Here is a 26,299-nt window from a genome sequence, read left to right as displayed (position 1 = left end):
GAAATGAGAACTTATCCGGAAAGCAAAAAGGGTAAGTTGGGGAAAAGGGGTTCCCCCCAATGTTTTTTTGGTTTCGAGGCGTGGGTAGGATGGGTTTGCGCGGGGATGGATGTGGGGAAAAGGGAGTTTGAGGCAAATTGTGGTGTGAGGGGTTTTTTTCGATAGTAAAGTTTAAGGGGAAGGAGTGGTGGAAAAAAAAAGGGGTGGTTTGGGGGCCGAAGGGGTGTTTTGAAGGGGTTGGGGACATGGGGGGATGGTGGGAAAAATTGACCAAAAGGGTAAATGGTCGGAGGGGGGGGGGGGGCAAGGAGACCAAAATTGGAGGGGGAAAGAGGGTGAAAAAGATTTTGTGTATCGGGCCTTTAAAGCAGGGGGTGAAAGGGGGCAAGGAATAGAGGAATTGGAGCGATGGGGTATCCCGGGGGTTACGTCGTCAGGGGATTGAGCGGCATGTAAGCGTTGGGGTAACCGGGGAAAGCTGTGTAGGTATGTATTTGCGTGTGGCGTATGTATATAAAAAAAAAAAAAGTGTATGGGGGGGGGTTTTGGGGCCATTCTTCGTCGTTTCCCTTTGCGCTACCTCGCAAACGCGGGAGACAGCGAAAAAGTATAAAAAAAAATATATATATTTATATTATATATATATTTATATATATATTTTATATTATTTTATAAAATATATATATATATTTTTTTTTTTTTTTTTACTATTTTGCTTTGTCGCTGTCTCCCGCGTTTGGATGTAGGCAAGGAAACAGAAAAGAATTTGCCCACCCCCCCCCCATATACACATGTATATACTACACGTCCCTCACATAAATTTAATACCCAACATCTCAATGTAAAATTTTATATGCACAGCAGCCCAATACAATATACCAGGCACAAAATTCACACTTCTACCTTTTTCATTTCCATCGCCCCCTTTGCCAAAAATGTAATAAAAACCCCCTCCCCCCTCATGTTCCCAGGTAGCGCAGGAAAAAACCACGCACCACCACACACACCACACACACACACAACACACCAACACACACAGACAAAACACACAAAAAACACAAAAAAATACACAAACACATACACACAACACCACACACACACACACACAAACACACAACACAGAAAACACTTAGCACAGAGACACAACCCACAAACAACCACAGACACTCCCACAACACACAAAAAAAAGCAAACACAAAATCACAACAAACACAACACACAACATCCCAAAAAACCACACACACACATACACAGCACAACACACACACACACACACACCCACACACACACACCCACACGCGCAAAAAACACCCACCACACACTAAACACACAAAAAACGCAAAGACAAAACACACCACACACACCACACCACACCACACCACACAACATATATATAATAAAATTTTAATAATATATATATATATAATATTAAATATATATATATAAAATAAAAATATATAATATATATAAAAATTATATATTTTTTTTTTTTTTTCTTTCATACATTTATTTTCATACTTTTATTTTTCATCTTTTTTACATCCTGGGAGGGAGAAAAAAAAAATTCCCCGTATTCCCCTTCGGTCGTAGAAGGGGGACAAAAGGGATGGGGCGGGGGCTGGAAATCCCCCTCTCGTTTTTTTTTAATTTTCCAAAAGAAGGAACAGAGAAGGGGGCCGGTGAGGATATTCCTCAAAAGGGCCCCTCCCCCTGTTCTTAAGCTACCTCGTTAACGGGAAAAAGGGAATAGTACCCAAGAAAGAAAAAGAAAAATAATATATATATATAAAAATATATTTTTATATATATATATTATATTAATATATATATATATTTATTTTATATATATATATATATTATATATTTCACACCACAAAGGGAAAAAAGTTTAAGTTTTGCTATCAGAAAAAACCCCCAATGTATGCTTAAATTTTTCAATTTTTATCACCCAAAAGACAAATTAAATTTTATTTTTAAAATATGTTCCTTAGGGGTTACTATTTGCAGTCAGAGTGTTTGTGAGATTTGGAAGATATTTTATTTGGGTCTAAGTTAAAAATACCGGACCTTTTATTGATAAAACTCTTTTGTTAGCAAAAAAATCCTTTAAAGAGTTGGCCCAAACCTCCCATTGAATAGGAAGCTTTTTTTGTTCCCCTTTTAAAAATAATTTACTTTGCTTCCCCTGTTGTTAAATCCTTTAATGTAATGTTTTCCTTTAGGGCAATAATACATAAAAATATTTAATCAGGAAAACCCAGAAAATTCTCTTGGTTTTATCATAAAGTTCCTTGTGGAAAAAGGATAAATTTTATGTTGGTCAGTTGGTAAGGTCTTTCTGTTAGTTAAGCAAATAAATATAGTATAAGAACGGGACAAGAACAATGCCTTTTTTAAAATGTTAAAAAATATGATCTTGTATTGATGGAGAAACGCCATCTAGTTGTTAACTCTATTACCCAAAAGAATATTTTATTGAATCTTCTATTACTAAAAACCCCAAAAAATTTTAATCTTATATTAGTGATGGTTTGTACAGATTAAAATAAAATATTGTTCTAAATTTTTAAAATGTATTAAAAAATATAAATTTTTGGAGAATAAAAAAATGTTCTGGAAGGAGGTAAAAAGGGGCGTAAGACAAGGGAGCAAATGGGGAATTTTTTGAAGGGCGTAAATGGGAGGTGATAAAAGTAGTGGTGATGTGAGAAGGAATGGAATGAGTTTTTAAAGGTTTTTTTGAATGTTTTGGGCGGGGGAAAAAGGGAGAAAAGGGGGCCAAATTTGGGGGGAAAGAGGATGAAAAGATTTTTGGGAGGGGGAAATTTCGGAGGGGGGGAAAAAGGGGGAAGGGGGTTGGGGGATGTTTTTTTAAGGGGGGGCTGTATTTGGGTTGTAAGGTTTTAAGTTGGGGGGGAAAAAGGAAAATGGTTTTGGGATTTGGGTTTGGGGGGGTGATGTACAGGAGGGGGGGGTTTGGGGTATTTTTTTTTTTTTGGTTTTTTGAAAGGGGGAAAAAAAAGTTAAAAAAAAAAAAAAAAAAAAAAAATTAAAATTTTAAATTTTAAATTTTTTAAAATTTTTCCCCGAATTAAAAATTTAAAAAATTAATAAAAATTTATTTATTTTAATTTATCCCCGGGGAAGGGGGGGAAAAAAACCCCGTTTTTGTGAAAAAGGAAAAAGGAAGGGGGGGGGTGGGAAAAACCCCCCCGTTTTTTTTTTTTTTTAATTTTCCAAAAAAAGGAGGAAGGGGGAAGGGGGAGGTTTTCCCCAAAGGAGCCGGGTTTTTTAATAGGGGAAATGGGGGTTGTTTGAAAAAAAAAAAAGTTGAAAGAAGAAAAAAAAAAATTTTTTAAAAAAATTTTAAAAAAATAATTTTTTTTATATAAAATTTTTAAAAAATTTTTAAAAATTTTTTAAATTTTAAAATTGGAAAGGGGGGGAAAAAGTTTAAAAATTTAAAAAATTTTTGATATTTTGGGTAAATTATATGGGAGGGTATTGATTGAGAGGGTGAAGGCATGTACAGAGCATCAGATTGGGGAAGGCAGTGTGGTTCAGAAGTGGTGGGAAGGATGTGTGGATCAGGTGTTTGCTTTGAAGAATGTATGTGAGAAATACTTAGAAAAAGCAAATGGATTTGTATGTAGCATTTATGGATCTGGAGAAGGCATATGATAGAGTTGATAGAGATGCTCTGTGGAAGGTTTTAAAGGGAATATATGGTGTGGGAGGCAAGTTGTTAGAAGCAGTGAAAAGTTTTTATCGAGGATGTAAGGCATGTGTACGGGTAGGAAGGAGGAAAGTGATTGGTTCTCAGTGAATGTAGGTTTGCGGCAGGGGTGTGTGATGTCTCCATGGTTGTTTAATTTTTTTATGGATGGGGTTGTTAGGGAGGTAAATGCAAGAGTCTTGGAAAGAGGGGCAAGTATGAAGTCTGTTGGGGATGAGAGAGCTTGGGAAGTGAGTCAGATGTTGTTCGCTGATGATACAGCGCTGGTGGCGGATTCATGTGAGAAACTGCAGAAGCTGGTGACGGAGTTTGGTAAAGTGTGTGGAAGAAGAAAGTTAAGAGTAAATGTGAATAATAGCAAGGTTATTAGGTACAGTAGGGTTGAGGGTCAAGTCAATTGGGAGGTGAGTTTGAATGGAGAAAAACTGGAGGAAGTGAAGTGTTTTAGATATCTGGGAGTGGATCTGTCAGCGGATGGAACCATGGAAGCGGAAGTGGATCATAGGGTGGGGGAGGGGGCGAAAATTTTGGGAGCCTTGAAAAATGTGTGGAAGTCGAGAACATTATCCCGGAAAGCAAAAATGGGTATGTTTGAAGGAATAGTGGTTCCAACAATGTTGTATGGTTGCGAGGCGTGGGCTATGGATAGAGTTGTGCGCAGGAGGATGGATGTGCTGGAAATGAGATGTTTGAGGACAATGTGTGGTGTGAGGTGGTTTGATCGAGTAAGTAACGTAAGGGTAAGAGAGATGTGTGGAAATAAAAAGAGCGTGGTTGAGAGAGCAGAAGAGGGTGTTTTGAAATGGTTTGGGCACATGGAGAGAATGAGTGAGGAAAGATTGACCAAGAGGATATATGTGTCGGAGGTGGGGGGGAACGAGGAGAAGAGGGAGACCAAATTGGAGGTGGAAAGATGGAGTGAAAAGGATTTTGTGTGATCGGGGCCTGAACATGCAGGAGGGTGAAAGGAGGGCAAGGAATAGAGTGAATTGGAGCGATGTGGTATACAGGGGTTGACGTGCTGTCAGTGGATTGAATCAAGGCATGTGAAGCGTCCGGGGTAAACCATGGAAAGCTGTGTAGGTATGTATATTTGCGTGTGTGGACGTGTGTATGTACATGTGTATGGGGGGGGTTGGGCTATTTCTTTCGTCTGTTTCCTTGCGCTACCTCGCAAACGCGGGAGACAACGACAAAGTATAAAAAAAAAAAAAAAAAAAAAAAAAATATATATATATATATATATATATATATATATATATATATATGTATATATATATCCCCAGGGATAATATATATATATATATATATATATATATATATATATATATATATATATATTATCCCTGGGGATAGGGGAGAAAGAATACTTCCCACGTATTCCCTGCTGTCGTAGAAGGCGAACAAAAGGAGAGGGAGCGGGAGGCTGGAAATCCTCCCCTTTCGTTTTTCTTTTTTTTTTTTCAATTTTCCAAAAGAAGGAACAGAGAAGGGGGCCAGGTGAGGATATTCCCTCAAAGGCCCAGTCCTCTGTTTTTAACGCTAACGGGAAATGGCGAATAGTTTGAAAGAAAGAAAGTTAGAAAGAAGAAATATATATATATATATATATATATATATATATATATATATATATATATATATATATATATATATATATATATATATATATATATATATATATATATATATATACATACATATTGTACAAAGGCAAAGGGGATAAGAGTGAGTGCTCAAATTACAGAGGTATAAGTTTGTTGAGTATTCCTGGTAAATTATATTGGAGGGTATTGATTGAGAGGGTGAATGCATGTACAGAGCATCAGATTGGGGAAGAGCAGAGTGGTTTCAGAAGTGGTAGAGGATGTGTGGATCAGGTGTTTGCTTTGAAGAATGTATGTGAGAAATACTTAGAAAAGCAAATGGATTTGTATGTAGCATTTATGGATCTGGAGAGGGCATATGATAGAGTTGATAGAGATGCTCTGTGGAAGGTATTAAGAATATATGGTGTGGGAGGAAAGTTGTTAGAAGCAGTGAAAAGTTTTTATCGAGGATGTAAGGCATGTGTACGTGTAGGAAGAGAGGAAAGTGATTGGTTCTCAGTAAATGTAGGTTTGCGGCAGGGGTGTGTGATGTCTCCATGGTTGTTTAATTTGTTTATGGATGGGGTTGTTAGGGAGGTGAATGCAAGAGTTTTTGAAAGAGGGGCAAGTATGAAGTCTGTTGGGATGAGAGAGCTTGGGAAGTGAGTCAGTTGTTGTTCGCTGATGATAGAGCGCTGGTGGCTGATTCATGTGAGAAACTGTAGAAGCCGGTGACTGAGTTTGGTAAAGTGTGTGAAAGAAGAAAGTTAAGAGTAAATGTGAATAAGAGCAAGGTTATTAGGTACAGTAGTGTTGAGGGTCAAGTCAATTGGGAGGTGAGTTTGAATGGAGAAAAACTGGAGGAAGTAAAGTGTTTTAGATATCTGGGAATGGATCTGGCAGCGGATGGAACCATGGAAGCGGAAGTGGATCATAGATTGGGGGAGGGGGCGAAAATTCTGGGAGCCTTGAAGAATGTGTGGAAGTCGGGAACATTATCTCGGAAAGCAAAAATGGGTATGTTTGAAGAAATAGTGGTTCCAACAATGTTGTATGGTTGCGAGGCGTGGGCTATGGATAGAGTGGTGCGCAGGAGGATGGATGTGCTGGAAATGAGATGTTTGAGGACAATGTGTGGTGTGAGGTGGTTTGATCGAGTAAGTAACGTAAGGGTAAGAGAGATGTGTGGAAATAAAAAGAGCGTGGTTGAGAGAGCAGAAGAGGGTGTTTTGAAATGGTTTGGGCACATGGAGAGAATGAGTGAGGAAAGATTGACCAAGAGGATATATGTGTCGGAGGTGGAGGGAACGAGGAGAAGAGGGAGACCAAATTGGAGGTGGAAAGATGGAGTGAAAAAGATTTTGTGTGATCGGGGCCTGAACATGCAGGAGGGTGAAAGGAGGGCAAGGAATAGAGTGAATTGGAGCGATGTGGTATACCGGGGTTGACGTGCTGTCAGTGGATTGAATCAAGGCATGTGAAGCGTCCGGGGTAAACCATGGAAAGCTGTGTAGGTGTGTATATTTGCGTGTGTGGACGTGTGTATGTACATGTGTATGGGGGGGGTTGGGCTATTTCTTTCGTCTGTTTCCTTGCGCTACCTCGCAAACGCGGGAGACAACGACAAAGTATAAAAAAAGAAAAAAAAAAAATATATATATATATATATATATATATATATATATATATATATATATATATATATGTATATATATATCCCCAGGGATAATATATATATATATATATATATATATATATATATATATATATATATATATATATATATATATATATATATATATATATATATATATATATATATATATATATATATTATCCCTGGGGATAGGGGAGAAAGAATACTTCCCACGTATTCCCTGCTGTCGTAGAAGGCGAACAAAAGGAGAGGGAGCGGGAGGCTGGAAATCCTCCCCTTTCGTTTTTCTTTTTTTTTTTTCAATTTTCCAAAAGAAGGAACAGAGAAGGGGGCCAGGTGAGGATATTCCCTCAAAGGCCCAGTCCTCTGTTTTTAACGCTAACGGGAAATGGCGAATAGTTTGAAAGAAAGAAAGTTAGAAAGAAGAAATATATATATATATATATATATATATATATATATATATATATATATATATATATATATATATATATATATATATATATATATATATATATATATATATATATATATATATATATATATATATATATATATATACATACATATTGTACAAAGGCAAAGGGGATAAGAGTGAGTGCTCAAATTACAGAGGTATAAGTTTGTTGAGTATTCCTGGTAAATTATATTGGAGGGTATTGATTGAGAGGGTGAATGCATGTACAGAGCATCAGATTGGGGAAGAGCAGAGTGGTTTCAGAAGTGGTAGAGGATGTGTGGATCAGGTGTTTGCTTTGAAGAATGTATGTGAGAAATACTTAGAAAAGCAAATGGATTTGTATGTAGCATTTATGGATCTGGAGAGGGCATATGATAGAGTTGATAGAGATGCTCTGTGGAAGGTATTAAGAATATATGGTGTGGGAGGAAAGTTGTTAGAAGCAGTGAAAAGTTTTTATCGAGGATGTAAGGCATGTGTACGTGTAGGAAGAGAGGAAAGTGATTGGTTCTCAGTAAATGTAGGTTTGCGGCAGGGGTGTGTGATGTCTCCATGGTTGTTTAATTTGTTTATGGATGGGGTTGTTAGGGAGGTGAATGCAAGAGTTTTTGAAAGAGGGGCAAGTATGAAGTCTGTTGGGATGAGAGAGCTTGGGAAGTGAGTCAGTTGTTGTTCTCTGATGATAGAGCGCTGGTGGCTGATTCATGTGAGAAACTGCAGAAGCCGGTGACTGAGTTTGGTAAAGTGTGTGAAAGAAGAAAGTTAAGAGTAAATGTGAATAAGAGCAAGGTTATTAGGTACAGTAGTGTTGAGGGTCAAGTCAATTGGGAGGTGAGTTTGAATGGAGAAAAACTGGAGGAAGTAAAGTGTTTTAGATATCTGGGAATGGATCTGGCAGCGGATGGAACCATGGAAGCGGAAGTGGATCATAGATTGGGGGAGGGGGCGAAAATTCTGGGAGCCTTGAAGAATGTGTGGAAGTCGGGAACATTATCTCGGAAAGCAAAAATGGGTATGTTTGAAGAAATAGTGGTTCCAACAATGTTGTATGGTTGCGAGGCGTGGGCTATGGATAGAGTGGTGCGCAGGAGGATGGATGTGCTGGAAATGAGATGTTTGAGGACAATGTGTGGTGTGAGGTGGTTTGATCGAGTAAGTAACGTAAGGGTAAGAGAGATGTGTGGAAATAAAAAGAGCGTGGTTGAGAGAGCAGAAGAGGGTGTTTTGAAATGGTTTGGGCACATGGAGAGAATGAGTGAGGAAAGATTGACCAAGAGGATATATGTGTCGGAGGTGGAGGGAACGAGGAGAAGAGGGAGACCAAATTGGAGGTGGAAAGATGGAGTGAAAAAGATTTTGTGTGATCGGGGCCTGAACATGCAGGAGGGTGAAAGGAGGGCAAGGAATAGAGTGAATTGGAGCGATGTGGTATACCGGGGTTGACGTGCTGTCAGTGGATTGCATCAGGGTATGTGAAGCGTCTGGGGTAAACCATGGAAAGCTGTGTAGGTATGTATATTTGCGTGTGTGGACGTATGTACATACATGTGTATGGGGGTGGGTTGGGCCATTTCTTTCGTCTGTTTCCTTGCGCTACCTCGCAAACGCGGGAGACAACGACAAAGCAAAAAAAAAAAATATATATATATATATATATATATATATATATATATATATATATATATATATATATATATATATATATATATATATTTATATATATATATTATCCCTGGGGATAGGGGAGAAAGAATACTTCCCATGTATTCCCTGCGTGTCGTAGAAGGCGACTAAAAGGCGAGGGAGCGGGTGGCTGGAAATCCTCCCCTCTCGTTTTTTTTTTTTTAATTTTCCAAAAGATGGAACAGAGATGGGGGCCAGGTGAGGATATTCCCTGTAAGGCCCAGTCCTCTGTTCTTAACGCTACCTCGCTAATGCGGGAAATGGCGAATAGTATGAAAGAAAAAGAAAGATATATATATATATATATATATATATATATATATATATATATAAATATATATATATATATATATATATATATATATATATATATATATATATATATATATATATATATATATATATATATATATATATATATATATATATATATTATCCCTGGGGATAGGGGATTAAGAATACTTCCCACGTATTCCCTGTGTGTCGTAGAAGGCGACTAAAAGGGGAGGGAGCGGGGGGCTGGAAATCCTCCCCTCTCGTTTTTTTTTTTTTTTAATTTTCCAAAAGAAGGAACAGAGGGGGCCAGGTGAGGATATTCCAAAAAAGGCCCAGTCCTCTGTTCTTAACGCTACCTCGCTAACGCGGGAAATGGCGAATAGTTTGAAAAAAAAAAAAAAAAATATATATATATATATATATATATATATATATATATATATATATATATATATATATATATATATATATATATATATATATATATATATATATATTTATTCCTATGACTCCACGGGGAAAATGAAACACGAAAAGTTCCCAAGTGCACTTTCGTGTAATAATCACATCATCAGGGAAGAGCCAAGAGACTAATATGACAGGCAGTTGATATACATCGAAGAGACGAAGCTAGGACGCAATTTGGTAAACATGCGATTGTCCAAGACAGACAACTAGCGTTCATAAACTTATCATTTTACAAATAATTTCTTTTTCCTTTCTTTTTTTTTTTCCCCTCATCTAGCGGAAAGTATACTCATTTATCAGGAGACACAAGTATCTAGCTGGAGACACGTATTCATCAGGAGACACGGTTCTCTGGCGGGATACAAAAGCTTTTAGCGGGAGACCGTATCTATGAGGATACACAGGCATCTATCAAGAATCAGGTATGTAACGGGAGGCACAGGTATCTAGCGGGAGGCACAGGCATCTGGCGAGAGACACAAGCATCTAGCGGGAGACACACGCATCTTTTAGATTACACAGCCATGTAGTTGACACAGACATGTAACGGAAAACACAGGAATCTATCAAGAGACAGACATCTCGCGGGAGACAAGACATGTAGCGGGAAACACGTATCTATCAGGAGACAGGCATCTAGCGGGAGACACACGCATCTAGCGGGAGACATACTTATCTAGCAGGAGACCTAGACGGGAGACACAAGCATCTAGCGGGAGACAGGCGGTAATGGACATTTGCCTGATAAAGAACCATGACACAAAAGAACATTAACATGTTAATAGGAATCTTGAAAGCAAGACAGGAGCGTAGCTCAGCCGTGATGCCTCCATCTCCCAGCTCGCTAAAAGACCTGCTGACACAGATGGCTCAGAATGACGCCTCTGGTCCTGGACGACGGTTATGTGTAGGGGCAAGAGAAGGAAACTGGGATGAGGGGAAGGGGGGGTAAGATAGGGCAAGGCAAGGTGGAGATATTGGAAAGGCATGCAGTATGGTGGTTGTATGATGAAGGAAGAAGCAAGATGGGGAAGGTAATGAAGGGTATGAGGGGATAAGATAATGAGAGACAAGAGGGTGTGAGATGAAGAAGGAAAGAAAAGGAAATGTGGAATAAGGAAATGTGAGATGGCGGGAAGTAAAGAGTAGGGATGAATGGAGTGGAAAGAAGTGGAGGAGAGAAGGGGATTTGGAAATGTCATGGGGATGTAGGGGAAGACATGCATGTGGAAGTATGGGGAGGAATGGAAGAAGGGAAGAGATAAATGAGGGAGGTGAGAACAGATGAAAATGTAGGCGGTGGGTACATGGCAGTACACGGGAGAGCCTTATAACAGAAGACCTGGCTCAAGCTGCTCTCTCTTTTTTTCCTAGCGCACTTATAAATAGGTTGCTACTCACACCACAAACATTGACTCTAGATCTCACACAGACCACTAAGCGACACACACCCCATACGATTCTTTATTCTTAACTTCGAATTTTCCCACTTTACGTTCATACAACTTGGAAGCTCACTAAAATGATTCTTCAACGTTGAGTCGGGCCTCCTCTCGACTGTGTTCAGGCGCGTGGGGACCCACCTCATCTCTGCTGACACTTCCTGCACCTGCCTCTTCATCCACTTCTGTAACAGTCGTGACCTCAGATCCAACCGCCCCATTTTGTGTGCACCATCCGTCCAATATCTCGCCTGATTTCTCTGAAACCCAGCTGTCCAAGGTTTCCTGTGCTCTTCAGTAAGAAACCTACAAATATGATAACTACCATCTTTTCTGCCCCAGGGATTATGTCTTTACTGACAGTAGGATAAAAACACCTATTGCTCACCTTGATTATCTCGAGCCCCTCAACTTTGCAAATATCCAGTTCAACATTTTCTTCTCTCTGTACCCTTGCTTTTATCTTTCATTTCTTTTCACCCAACATCCTCCAGCTAAGTGCTTTTCTTCAATTATTCCACCTTTTGCCACGATATATAGATCTCTTGACATCCAGCTGCTGAACTCTTCTATACAGGGGAATTCGAATGTATATTTCGAGGAATGGCTTTGCTTCACACGAGATGATCTTGATGGAGTCGAAGTCCTTCTCTTTCATCCTCCTTCATGATCTGCAGAAATGTAATCAGACATCCAACATGACTTTTGGATTGCCATAACAACTTTTGCAACATACACTCAGCCTCTCTCTCTCTTACCTCTTAACCTTCCTACCATATACTACTATATCTGCCCTTTTAGGGGATTCCTACCACTATTGTCCATCGTGTGTGCTTCTCTCAAAATGTGAAGGTGAGGACACGGGGAGGTGTTCAGTGGCATTCCTTACGCAGCTTTTCCACTAGTTTTCCCAAGCATCATTACAACTTCTCCGGCCAGACTATCTCTAGCTGTGATGACCATGTCATCTTAGCTTGGTGAAATCCTACGTCCTATTTTTTATATCTTTATCAACTAAATTTTGTTCTAATGCCTGTCGCATGAGAGATAGAGCTTATCAGGAACCACGAAACTCCTTCGTTCTCTAGAATCTCATTCTCACTTCATTTCTCCTTAGATTCGCTGCAAAACTAATACATCTTTTCTGGTTCTAAACCGAGGAATCTCCAAATAGTTCAGCGTCTCAACAATTCCTCCTCTTTTCTGACCAAATCAGACTAGATTCTTTGGATAATGCTTATACTGATGATGCCATTTTTTCTGCAGTTCTGCCTTACATGATTCTGCTTCTAAACCTCCTCTCCCACCTCATCCTGCTGTGGCTATACACTCTCCAATATTTTTTCCCTCCGTATGATGTCTTTTTTGGTATCATGGCCATAACTCATTCCATCCCTGAGAAAGGAGAACTTCATCGCTCTCACCTCTGTTATTTCCAGAGTTTTTATAAGTTCTTAAGTCTAACTTCCTTTAAGCACTTCAAGGGCCATACATGCAGTGAGATCATGTGTGGTGTTAGACGCACGTGAAGAATGTGTTTAATCTATTTTCGACTGGTGAAAACAAAAATGACGTTAACGGCCTTTAATGACCCTGGCTGGCAGGTGATAGCCCCAAAATCAAAATAATGAACCAACATGAACACTCAGAATTTTATTCCCCTCTTTCAGATAACTAATAATGCTGTCGCCAAGGATTCTGTTGAATATTTTTGTCATGGCCCTCGATATCGTGAAAGCCTTTGCTATATATGCAACATTCTTTGCTTTGTTTTGTTTCTCTTTTTTTCTTATTCTAATACGTAGTGTCCTTTCGAGTCGTTTCATCACGGTGGTCTTTGATGAAGCGATCCCTTTCTCTTGTCCTGCTATTAATGATAATCCTGTTACCTACCCAAGTTCTATGAACGATATTTCATCTAACTCTCATTATAATCACTTTCATCGTTATGATACCACTCTACAGGCTCACCCACTTTTCCTGTCCTCTTTATCCAATACTCTTCTTTTTCTCGTACTGAACATATTTCTTCTCTTAATTCGGACTAGTGTAGCAGCTTGGAATGGATAATCGGTAATCATGGCTGAATCCAGTAATATAAAGATATCAGTTTCTTCCTATATCTTTCCATATATCTCACTAAATGACCCACTCATAAATTTCAAAGCAATACAGTTCAACCTTTGCATTAGTATGAACATGTCGGGCAGAGCCACTTCCTCTATTCTTTCATGGAAACTCCTCATACAAAACATGACATAATCTGTTTCTCAAAGGGTGGAGGTGTTGTATAGTTACTCGTATAATTTTTCTGTGAGAAGCTATGAAAGTTTACAATGTTTTATTCGTCTCAGTCTTTCATGCATCTCTCCCTTATCCAGGGTGAAGGAAAGTCGTCATACCTCATTAACACTACTGCTGTCGCCTCTCTTCAACCATCCTTTCATTCCACCGTAATATTGCTGCCTTGTCTCTGTTGTACGGTGTCATTTCGGCCAGTGCTTTCATGACCTGTCTGCATGCGTGCCAGCGGCTTGGACCTAAAGCCACAGCATGAAAGTGGATGCTGCATCCCATAGTTTCTGTCTAGAGACCAGCCACATGAGGAGTAACTGTTTTGGTACCAAACGCCCACAGCAGTATCAAACACCCATACCATTATCAGACACACACATCATTATCAGACACCCACACTTTCATTCAGTACCCACACCATCACCAAGTTCTACACGAAAAGCAGACATCTTCATCATTATCAAACGTCCAAACTAATTCCAAATACACAAATCACCACCAAACACCCAGATCGTTAAAGAAATACTCCCAAACTATCATGAAGTATCCTAACCACCAAACACCCAATCTATCATCAAACACACACACCATAACAAACACCCCATAATCACTAAACCCCCACACCATCATCCTTGTATGTTTCGTAGCATCATGTAAGCATGAACTACACCACTCACGAGCAAACACACTCTATCCACCAACCATCACAGTCATTGACTAATCACTCCATCATGACCCGTACCAACCTACCGGTACCACCTCATCATCATTAACGCCACCTCATCATCATCGTCTATATACCCTTGCCACACCTCACAATTATTTCATTACCTAACAGTTATTTCCATTCCTGTTTGCACCTGTTTGCACCTGTTTGCGGCTCTTGTTTTCGGTTCGAGCGCCAATCACGCAAATAATAACCGCGACCCTCGCCCCATATCGTCGTCGTGCACGACCAGCCATCGTCACCAGCCACTACTATCCTCACTCTCTATCACCTTATTAACACCCTCACCACTACTACCATGCTTACCCACTACTACCAGTACCGCTATCACCCTCCACCACACTCATCACCCAAGCCTACACCTACAACCATCACCACCACCATCCACTCCAACCCAGCACAAACACCATCCTCATACCCTATCAACCTTCATCTTCATCCATCATCACCACAGCTATCCTTCATTCCCACTAAGCGCCACCACTACGAACACCCTTCATTCTCATCCACCACCAGCCCTCACTTATCCATCATCACCACCGTCTTTACTCATGGCCGCCATTCTCATTCGTCACCAACATCATCTTAATCCAAAACACCACCCCTACGACACTCCACCAACCCTCCAACATCATCCTCACCCAACACTACCTCCCTCACCAGTCTCTCCCGCCACCTCGTGGCCGTGGCAGGGAACGGACGTGTTTTGCTCAGCCATAAAAGAAAGTGAGTACCAGAATGACTACTGAGATGGTTGACGCTGTCTGGCTCTGCTTGCCATCATAACAATCGGGAATATACACAAAGGATTCTTTACGAAGAGATGAAAGTAGTCTGACCGCGTCGCATTTTACGTGTAATGTATATAGTAAATGGTTAAAGGATTGGTGATTGTCTGAGTAAGCTGAGGGTGTGGAAGGGCGATGCAGGCCTGTTGGTCACACAGACTGGACATTTCAAGGAAAAGGAGAGAAAGAAGTTACAGATCGAGGAAGCCTAGAAAGTGGGATGGTCAAGGTAGAGACGACATTAGAAAGTTGCAAGTGATTAGGAACGGTATGAAGAAATAACATGACATGATGACAGAGGCAAGGAACAGGTTTCATTTGTTTATAGATCAAGTTGAGTCTCAGCCGAACCTCATCCAAGTCGGATACTCCAAACATAAAGACATCGAGTTCTGCAGAGGTAACAGAAGTGCGAGGAAGTTGTGTTACCCACAGGTCATCCTGGGGGACTCGACACCTAAGGTCCAGGATGGAGTCAAGAGACACAATACAAATCAATGTAGTTTCTAAAAATAGGAGCAAACAACATTGATCGAGGAAGATCGGAGGAAATCCTAGGAAAATAAAGAACTTTCATAAGAAAGTTTGAAGATAGCCATAGAAAGACTGTACTGGCAGGGACCCTTCTTGAGTTTGATGTCAGATATGTAATTTCAAGTCGAATATCAGGTACCTGTAGTGGGTCGGGATTATCTTGTAGAAACAAGGGAGTACACTGGACACAGATCTATCCGGCAGCTTTCATTGTGGTAGCAGGTTCTGTGTCAAGTCTAGCTTACATCCACAGTTGATATAACTCGGTCATGTGAAATTCTACATTTGGAACAAAAAATATATTGTAAATACCCAACAGTAATAGGGAAGGGTCAGGTTAGTATGATCTGAGAAGATAATCATCAGTCAAGTCTGATAACGTCACACGTGGCTTCAGTATTAGGTCATGGTGTACTCGATCCTTGGTGTCTTATCCTCAAGCAAATGAAGTGAGCTGCCTCTCACAGAGAAATATTTCAAGTTTTTGAATAAATCCAAACGTCAAAAGTTTTCAAGAAAAATGAGATGAATTGACATTATTCGCTCGGTCTGAAAATCTTGATATCATTATGGCAAGAGAAAGCTGGATCAGTCGAAACAGATCATCTAAGAAAGACCCACGATGCAAAGTTTTCGGCAATGGTATATTGATTAAGGCAGGTGACGGTGTTGTGATCTGTGTATAAGATAATCCTAATGTAACCAAGTTTCATAGAAATGATGTTAGGTCTCACTTTACATCGAAATGTTATACAAAACGTCTAGAATAATCATGGGACTAGTATATAGGCTCCTCGAGCACTGCAAAATAAAAGAAAAAGTACTTTATACATACATATGATTAAATTCTCTCGTGAAGACAAAGAAGCAAAAATTGTACTATATCTTAGTAGCCCAAGCTTTCACGAGAATATCTTATCAGATGACCATCGGGAAATGCGACAATCGAGTTAACGAAGGTTGGTTCTCTAAACCAAATTATCCTAAAACCAACGTTTGAGTCATATCATATTAAACCTAATGCTACCCACGAACACATGCCTTTGTGAAGTCATTGAAAAGCTAGATAGCAGCGACCTTACCAGCAGATTCACTACAAATTTTGGCCTCACTTTCAAAGAAAACGACATGATGATGATACCGAATTACAGATTAGTGAACCTGACATATTACCCCATGATACTAGTAACTGGATTAGGCTTCCAGACGCGGGCACAGCTGGAAACATGCTGAGCAACTTTAAAATAAACTGCTTCTTTTTGAGGTAGAAAGGTAAATAGATGGAGAGAGAGAGAGAGAGAGAGAGAGAGAGAGAGAGAGAGAGAGAGAGAGAGAGAGAGAGAGAGAGAGAGAGAGTTTCCAAAAAGGAGAAAGTAAGAGAGACACCCTGCTAGATGACTAAAGAAGTAAATGATTCAATGAATCACCAAGTAAATGCATAGAGGAAGTCTTAATTACATGGCAGTCCACAAGGTCGTGATATATATTACAGAGATAATAAAGTCAGTAAATAAAAGTCTTTTAAAGGAGGATTTCTCTCAACGTGAAACAGAATAATTCATGAGAATTCTATGAATATTCATGGACCAAAAGAAAGTCACATGAATATCATTCGCTCGTAATCTACCGAAAATTTGCGCCTTTATTATTGCAAGCAAAGAGTTGACATCCTTACTAAAAAAGGGATTCGATTCAGTTTTTACTATTTATCCACAAACACAGCAGGTGTTGCAGGGTCAGAAACGACAAACTAAGACATACGTACATAACGTTCAGAGGCAGGAAATACTTAACCTGTCATTAGAATTTCGATCTGATTGCTAAGCTAACAGGTGCTAATGATATCTGTCCCAGAATGTAACAGGAAGGAAATCAATCATCATGATTTCTAGTTCAACCAGTCGCGACAGGAAGGGAAAGTGCCAAATCACTGTGAGTTTGCGAACGCGACACAGATCATGGAGAGGGGAAAATGCTCTACCTATCAGCCTTTCTTTGGTTGATAGGAAATGTTAGAAACGATAACCAGGGGTAAAAATCATTATCTTTTATATCTATATATACATCTATCTATCTATATATCTATCTGTCTATCTATCAATATCTATCTATATCTTTATATATATATATATATATGTATGTATATATATATATATATATATATATATATATATATATATATATATATATATATATATATATATATATATATATATATATATATATATATATATATATGGGCGAATAGTTTGAAAGAAAAAAAAATATATCTTTCTTTTTTCTTTCATACTATTCGCCATTTCCCGCGTTAGCAAGGTAGCGTTTAGAACAGAGGACTGGGCCTCTGAGGGAATATCCTCACCTGGCCTCGTTCTCTGTTCCTTCTTTTGGAAAATTAAAAAAAAAACGAGAGGGGAGGATTTCCAGCCCCCCGCTCCCTCCCCTTTTAGTCGCCTTCTACGACACGCAGGGAATACGTGGGAAGTATTCTTTCTCCCCTATCCCCAGGGATGATATATATATATATACATATATATATATATATATATATATATGTATATATATATATATATATATATATATATATATATATATATATATATATATATATATATATATATATATACATATATATATAAAGCTAATAGGATAACCAATGTGAGATTACGTAATAAAAGATCATGTTTAACAGGTCTAACAGCCATGTAAATATTACCAAGGATTCTAATTTGCCTTTCATCAAGAGATCGCTTCCCCAGCATAAAAAGATGGGGGTGAGGAAGTGAGGAAACACACATGACTGGGTCAGCGTGACAGGCGGGGTTCTTCAAGGCCCTGACCAAGGACCAATACTTCGCATTTTCTGCATGGGTGATCTCACGACCGTTCTCAACGGTGGAATTTTAACATCTGGCAATGACATGAGACTAGGATATAAAAACAGTCAAAGGATGACTGCCGAAGTGCTTCAAGGGCTTCAGAGAAACTGATGGAACATTAAGAGACACATAGAAAGGACTTAGTGTCCACACTTGCAAATTGATGCATTTTGGCGAATAAAGATATAAAGTAAAGTGCTTTGTAAGGCGCTGTTAGATGTACAAGAAGAAGAGGACCTTGGTGCGATAACCAACACAGATCTTAAACATACAAAGCAATGCCTAAATAAACAGTAACTGACGTCCACTGTCGCAAACTTCACCGATAGAACTCAGCAGTTTCTTGCTATTTGAACTCATCTTTCTTTTTTTTGTATAATATCTATCATTACCTATATTACCCAAGGACACCTTCCTCCAATACCTCTCAAGTTACGCTTCTTCCAGGGGATGGGAAACGATGGACTCGTTCGGAAAGTGAAGTTTCTTGACGAGACTTTATACTCTCCATCATCAACAGACAATCATGCAGCCTTGCCAAAAGTGAATTTTCACTCGTGGCGTAACCACAAGGAGGCAGAGTCCGGTAATACCCTAACGATCAATTAAGCAAAATGTTGGGTTTCACAAATCAGCATTATAAACTACGAGGCGTAAAATACTGTGATCACTCTTTACAATATACATATATATATATATAAATATATATATATATATATATATATATATATATATATATATATATATATATATATATATATATATATATATATATATATATATATATATATCTTTCATTAATACTATTCGCCATCTCCCACATTAGCGAGGTTGCTTTAAGAACAGGGGACTGGACCTTTGAGGGAATATCCTTACCTGGCCCACTTCTCTGTCCCTCCTTTTGCAAAATTAAAAAAAAACCGAGAGGGGAGAATTTCCAGCCCCCCGCTCCCTTCCCTTTTAGTCGCCTTCTACGACACGCAGGGAATACGTAGGATGTATTCTTTCTCCCCTATCCCCAGGGATATATATATATATATATATATATATATATATATATATATATATATATATATATATATATATATATATATATATATATATATATATATATATATATATATTTTTTTTTTTTTTTTTTTTTTTTTTTTTTGCTTTGTCGCTGTCTCCCGCGTTTGCGAGGTAGCTCCATCAGCCAGGATCGAACCTGGGACCCCTTGTGCAAAAGGCAGGCATGCTAACCGTTAGGCTAAGGGACTGTATGATAGGAAACAACTATTCGAAATACTAAGTACTCGAATACCCTTCGTCTCACTATGGTGAGCAACGGGGTCTATCGGTTGTTTCCGAACAGAACACATAGCCAGCTGAGAGCGTTTTACCTCTTCCACAAGGGGTCCCAGGTTCGATCCTGGCTGATGGAGCTTTGTATGTTCTATGAAGGTGCGCGTTCATATACACTTTATTAGTATATGTATATATATATATATATATATATATATATATATATATATATATATATATATATATATATATATATATATATATATATATATATATATTTATTTATTTATTTATTTTGCTTTGTCGCTGTCTCCCGCGTTTGCGAGGTAGCGCAAGGAAACAGACGAAAGAAATGGCACAACCCACCCCCATACACAATGTACACACACACGCCCACACACGCAAATATACATACCTATACATCTCAATGTACACATATATATACACACACAGACACATACATATATACCCATGCACACAATTTACACTGCCTGCCCCTATTCATTCCCATCGCCACCTCGCCACACATGGAATACCATCCCCCTCCCCCCTCATGTGTGCGAGGTAGCACTAGGAAAAGACAACAAAGGCACCATTCGTTCACACTCAGTCTCCAGCTGTCACGCAATAATGCCCGAAACCACAGCTCCCTCTCCACATCCAGGCACCACACAACTTTCCATGGTTTACCCCAGACGCTTCACATGCCCTAATTCAATCCACTGACAGCATGTCTACCCCGGTATACCACATCGATCCAATTCACTCTATTCCTTGCCCGCCTTTCACCCTCCTGCATGTTCAAGCCCCGATCACTCAAAATCTTTTTCACTCCATCTTTCCACCTCCAATTTGGTCTCCCACTTCTCCTCGTTCCCTCCACCTCCGACACATATATCCTCTTGGTCAATCTTTCATCACTCATTCTCTCCATGTGCCCAAACCATTTCAAAACACCCTCTTCTGCTCTCTCAACCACGCTCTTTTTATTTCCACACATCTCTCTTACCCTTACATTACTTACTCGATCAGACCACCTCACACCACACATTGTCCTCAAACATCTCATTTCCAGCACATCCACCCTCCTGCGCACAACTCTATCCATACCCCACGCCTCGCAACCATACGACATTGTTGGAGCCACTATTCCTTCAAACATACCCATTTTTGCTTTCCGAGATAATGTTCTCGACTTCCACACATTCTTCAAGGCCCCCAGGATTTTCGCCCCCTCCCCCACCCTATGATTCACTTCCGCTTCCATGGTTCCATCCGCTGCCAGATCCACTCCCAGATATCTAAAACACTGTACTTCCTCCAGTTTTTCTCCATTCAAACTTACCTCCCAATTGACTTGACCCTCAACCCTACTGTACCTAATAACCTTGTCTTATTCACATTTACTCTTAACTTTCTTCTTTCACACTTTACCAAACTCAGTCACCAGCTTCTGCAGTTTCTCACATGAATCAGCCACCAGCGCTGTATCATCAGCGAACAACAATTGACTCACTTCCCAAGCTCTCTCATCCACAACAGACTTTATACTTGCCCCTCTTTCCAAAACTCTTGCATTCACCTCCCTAACAACCCCATCCATAAACAAATTAAACAACCATGGAGACATCACACACCCCTGCCGCAAACCTATATTCACTGAGAACCAATCACTTTCCTCTCTTCCTACACGTACACATGCCTTACATCCTCGATAAAAACTTTTCACTGCTTCTAACAACTTGCCTCCCACACCATATATTCTTAATACCTTCCACAGAGCATCTCTATCAACTCTATCATATGCCTTCTCCAGATCTAGAAATGCTACATACAAATCCATTTGCTTTTCTAAGTATTTCTCATATACATTCTTCATAGCAAACACCTGATCCACACATCCTCTACCACTTCTGAAACCACACTGCTCTTCCCCAATCTGATGCTCTGTACATGCCTTCACCCTCTCAATCAATACCCTCCCATATAATTTACCAGGAATACTCAACAAACTTATACCTATGTAATTTGAGCACTCACTCTTATCCCCTTTGCCTTTGTACAATGGCACTATGCACGCATTCCGCCAATCCTCAGGCACCTCACCATGAGTCATACATACATTAAATAACCTTACCAACCAGTCAATAATACAGTCACCCCCTTTTTTACTAAATTCCACTGCAATACCATCCAAACCTGCTGCCTTGCCGGCTTTCATCTTCCGCAAAGCTTTTACTACCTCTTCTCTGTTTACCAAATCATTTTCCCTAACCCTCTCACTTTGCACACCACCTCGACCAAAACACCCTATATCTGCCACTTTATCATCAAACACATTCAACAAACCTTCAAAATACTCACTCCATCTCCTTCTCACATCACCACTACTTGTTATCACCTCCCCATTTGCGCCCTTCACTGAAGTTCCCATTTGCTCCCTTGTCTTACGCACTTTATTTACCTCCTTCCAGAACATCTTTTTATTCTCCCTAAAATTTAATGATATTCTCTCACCCCAACTCTCATTTGCCCTCTTTTTCACCTTTTGCACCTTTCTCTTGACCTCCTGTCTCTTTCTTTTATACATCTCCAACTCAATTGCATTTTTTCCCTGCAAAAATCGTCCAAATGCCTCTCTCTTCTCTTTCACTAATAATCTTACTTCTTCATCCCACCACTCACTACTCCTTCTAATCAACCCACCTCCCACTCTTCTCATGCCACAAGCATCTTTTGCGCAATCCATCACTGATTCCCTAAATACATCCCATTCCTCCCCCACTCCCCTTACTTCCATTGTTCTCACCCTTTTCTATTCTGTACTCAGTCTCTCCTGGTACTTCCTCACACAAGTCTCCTTCCCAAGCTCACTTACTCTAACCACCCTCTTCACCCCAACATTCACTCTTCTTTTCTGAAAACCCATACAAATCTTCACCTTAGCCTCCAAAAGATAATGATCAGACATCCCTCCAGTTGCATCTCTCAGCACATTAACATCCAAAAGTCTCTCTTTCGCGCGCCTGTCAATTAACACGTAATCCAATAACGCTCTCTGGCCATCTCTCCTACTTACATACTTATACTTATGTATATCTCGATTTTTAAACCAGGTATTCCCAATCACCAGTCCTTTTTCAGCCCATAAATCTACAAGCTCTTCACCATTTCCATTTACAACACTGAACACCCCATGTATAACAATTATTCCCTCAACTGCCACATTACTCACCTTTGGATTCAAATCACCCATCACTATAACCCGGTCTCGTGCATCAAAACCACTAACACACTCATTCAGCTGCTCTCAAAACACTTGCCTCTCATGATCTTTCTTCTCATGCCCAGGTGCATATGCACCAATAATCACCCATCTCTCTCCATCAACTTTCAGTTTTACCTATATTAATCGAGAATTTACTTTCCTACATTCTATCACATACTCCCACAACTCCTGTTCCAGGAGTACTGCTACTCCTTCCCTTGCTCTTGTCCTCTCACTAACCCCTGACTTTACTCCCAAGACATTCCAAAACCACTCTTCCCCGTTACCCTTGAGCTTCGTTTCACTCTGAGCCAAAACATCCAGGTTCCTTTCCTCAAACATACTACCTATCTCTCCTTTTTTCACATCTTGGTTACATCCACACACATTTAGACACCCCAGTCTGAGCCTTCGAGGAGGATGAGCACTCCCCGCGTGACTCCTTCTTCTGTTTCCCATTTTAGAAAGTTAAAAATACAAGGAGGGGAGGATTTCTGGCCCCCCGCTCCCGTCCCCTCTAGTCGCCTTCTACGACATACGAGGAATGCGTGGGAAGTATTCTTTCACCCCCATCCCCAGGGATAATGTATATATATATATATATATATATATATATATATATATATATATATATATATATACATATATATATATATATATATATATATTTATATATATATATATACATACACACATACATACGCATATATACACACATACACACACACACACACATATATATATATATATATATATATATATATATATATATATATATATATATACAGCGACAAAGTATAAAAAAAAAAAAAAAAATATATATATATATATATATATATATATATATATATATATATATATATATATATATATATATATATTTTTTTTTTTTTTTTTTTTATACTTTGTCGCTGTCTCCCGCGTTTGCGAGGTAGCGCAAGGAAACAGACGAAAGAAATGGCCCAACCCCCCCCCCCCATACACATGTACATACGTCCACACACGCAAATATGCATACCTACACAGCTTTCCATGGTTTACCCCAGACGCTTCACATGCCTTGATTCAATCCACTGACAGCACGTCAACCCCTGTATACCACATCGCTCCAATTCACTCTATTCCTTGCCCTCCTTTCACCCTCCTGCATGTTCAGGCCCCGATCACACAAAATCTTTTTCACTCCATCTTTCCACCTCCAATTTGGTCTCCCTCTTCTCCTCGTTCCCTCCACCTCCGACACATATATCCTCTTGGTCAATCTTTCATCACTCATTCTCTCCATGTGCCCAAACCATTTCAAAACACCCTCTTCTGCTCTCTCAACCACGCTCTTTTTATTTCCACACATCTCTCTTACCCTTACGTTACTTACTCGATCAAACCACCTCACACCACACATTGTCCTCAAACATCTCATTTCCAGCACATCCATCCTCCTGCGCACATCTCTATCCATAGCCCACGCCTCGCAACCATACAACATTGTTGGAACCACTATTCCTTCAAACATACCCATTTTTGCTTTCCGAGATAATGTTCTCGACTTCCACACATTTTTCAAGGCTCCCAAAATTTTCGCCCCCTCCCCCACCCTATGATCCACTTCCGCTTCCATGGTTCCATCCGCTGACAGATCCACTCCCAGATATCTATATATATATATATATATATATATATATATATATATATATATATATATATATATATATATATATATATATATAAGGCAAAGAGGATAAGAGTGATTGCTCAAATTACAGAGGTATAAGTTTGCTGAGTATTCCTGGTAAATTATATGGGAGGGTATTAATTGAGAGGGTGAAGGCATGTACAGAGCATCAGATTGGGGAAGAGCAGTGTGGTTTCAGAAGTGGTAGAGGATGTGTGGATCAGGTGTTTGCTTTGAAGAATGTATGTGAGAAATACTTAGAAAAGCAAATGGATTTGTATGTAGCATTTATGGATCTGGAGAAGGCATATGATAGAGTTGATAGAGATGCTCTGTGGAAGGTATTAAGAATATATGGTGTGGGAGGCAAGTTGTTAGAAGCAGTGAAAAGTTTTTATCGAGGATGTAAGGCATGTGTACGTGTAGGAAGACAGGAAAGTGATTGGTTCTCAGTGAATGTAGGTTTGCGACAGGGGTGTGTGATGTCTCCATGGATGTTTAATTTGTTTATGGATGGGGTTGTTAGGGAGGTAAATGCAAGAGTTTTGGAAAGAGGGGCAAGTATGAAGTCTGTTGGGGATGAGAGAGCTTGGGAAGTGAGTCAGTTGTTGTTCGCTGATGACACAGCGCTGGTGGCTGATTCATGTGTGAAACTGCAGAAGCTGGTGACTGAGTTTGGTAAAGTGTGTGGAAGAAGAAAGTTAAGAGTAAATGTGAATAAGAGCAAGGTTATTAGGTACAGTAGGGTTGAGGGTCAAGTCAATTGGGAGGTGAGTTTGAATGGAGAAAAACTGGAGGAAGTGAAGTGTTTTAGATATCTGGGAGTGGATCTGGCAGCGGATGGAACCATGGAAGCGGAAGTGGATCATAGGCTGGGGGAGGGGGCGAAAATTCTGGGGGCCTTGAAGAATGTGTGGAAGTCGAGAACATTATCTCGGAAAGCAAAAATGGGTATGTTTGAAGGAATAGTGGTTCCAACAATGTTTTATGGTTGCGAGGCGTGGGCTATGGATAGAGTTGTGCGCAGGAGGATGGATGTGCTGGAAATGAGATGTTTGAGGACAATGTGTGGTGTGAGGTGGTTTGATCGAGTGAGTAACGTAAGGGTAAGAGAGATGTGTGGAAATAAAAAGAGCGTGGTTGAGAGAGCAGAAGAGGGTGTTTTGAAGTGGTTTGGGCACATGGAGAGGATGAGTGAGGAAAGATTGACCAAGAGGATATATGTGTCGGAGGTGGAGGGAACGAGGAGAAGAGGGAGACCAAATTGGAGGTGGAAAGATGGAGTGAAAAAGATTTTGTGTGATCGGGGCCTGAACATGCAGGAGGGTGAAAGGAGGGCAAGGAATAGAGTGAATTGGAGCGATGTGGTATACCGGGGCTGACGTGCTGTCAGTGGATTGAATCAAGGCATGTGAAGCGTCTGGGGTAAAACATGGAAAGCTGTGTAGGTATGTATATTTGCGTGTGTGGACGTATATATATACATGTGTATGGGGGGGGGGGGGGTTGGGCCATTTCTCTCGTCTGTTTCCTTGCGCTAC

This window comes from Panulirus ornatus, chromosome 64, assembly GCF_036320965.1.
Source record: "Panulirus ornatus isolate Po-2019 chromosome 64, ASM3632096v1, whole genome shotgun sequence".
NCBI lineage: Eukaryota > Metazoa > Arthropoda > Malacostraca > Decapoda > Palinuridae > Panulirus > Panulirus ornatus.
Note: the sequence above shows the minus strand (reverse complement) of the source record.